At 43.4% G+C, this 992-nt stretch overlaps 1 non-coding gene across 1 annotated transcript; it reads right to left on the bottom strand.

The window, feature by feature from the left end:
- Positions 1 to 390: 390 nt before the first annotated feature.
- On the bottom strand, positions 391 to 473 carry trnal-cag (transfer RNA leucine (anticodon CAG)). Its single transcript has one exon. It is a non-coding gene; the product is annotated as a tRNA-Leu (tRNA).
- Positions 474 to 992: the final 519 nt, after the last annotated feature.

Below are 992 nucleotides of genomic sequence, written 5' to 3'. Positions count from 1 at the left end.
GAACACATTATCTTCTTTTGCACAATGAAAGAAATACGAACTGAGGGAGAGTTGATAATTTAATCATCTGTTCTGTGCTCTGCAGAAGAACACAAGAACCAGGAGCAGGAGTCGGCCATTTGGCCCTTCGAGCCTGCCTTCTTTTGCACTGAAACAAATTATAACCGTGAGTTTAAATTAGCAGTGCGAGATATTTACAGGGCACCATTCAATGCTTCACAAACCCATTCCTTTCGCTGCAGCCACCCGGGATCGTTTCCCGGTGTGGGAAGTATATTTGATATCACCGTTTGCAATTGAAGTGGAGTAATTTTATTACGTCAGATGGATGTCCCAAAGCACTTCAGAGTGGTGTCAAAACAAATGAGTTTGCGAATTAAAAACATTGAATGTCAGGAGTGGGATTTGAACCCACGCCTCCAGAGGAGACTGCGACCTGAACGCAGCGCCTTAGACCGCTCGGCCATCCTGACTGTTTGATGCTTCAGTTACAAGTTATTACTCAGGAAAGTTTCGGACCGGGCACATGTTCAGTGTTGCTGGAAGGCCCAGTGATCGGGATATCCTCTCCCCCGGGGTTTTCCTGAACCTGTGATCGGTGCACGGGGAGGTTTGGCCCGGGTTGGAGGTAGCTTATATCCCAGGGATGAACCATAACACTCTGAGCTCTGGAACTGGGGAAGAGCGAATAATTAATGAGCTGTTTGTGGGTTTCAAATGCAACTTAGATCTGATGGTATAAACCGATCGTGTTGTTTCACAGAATGAAAGAAATACGAACAAGGACAATCGAAATTTCAATAACTGAACTTTAATAATGAGTGAAACTTTAACCCTTGATGAAGTTTTATCCCCGATCTGATTTTACACACTCTGTATTTGAGTAGATTAGTTTTAAAATGTTCATTGCTCATGCGACAATGTACCCTGGACTGCTTTTGTTCAATTTTATTGCAGACAAGTTTTTGCTTCACAAATAATGTTTCCGCCCA

This window comes from Pristiophorus japonicus, unplaced genomic scaffold (genome assembly GCF_044704955.1).
Source record: "Pristiophorus japonicus isolate sPriJap1 unplaced genomic scaffold, sPriJap1.hap1 HAP1_SCAFFOLD_147, whole genome shotgun sequence".
NCBI lineage: Eukaryota > Metazoa > Chordata > Chondrichthyes > Pristiophoridae > Pristiophorus > Pristiophorus japonicus.
The sequence above is the reverse complement of the archived record's forward strand: the minus strand, read 5'-3'. Positions and strand labels throughout refer to the sequence as shown.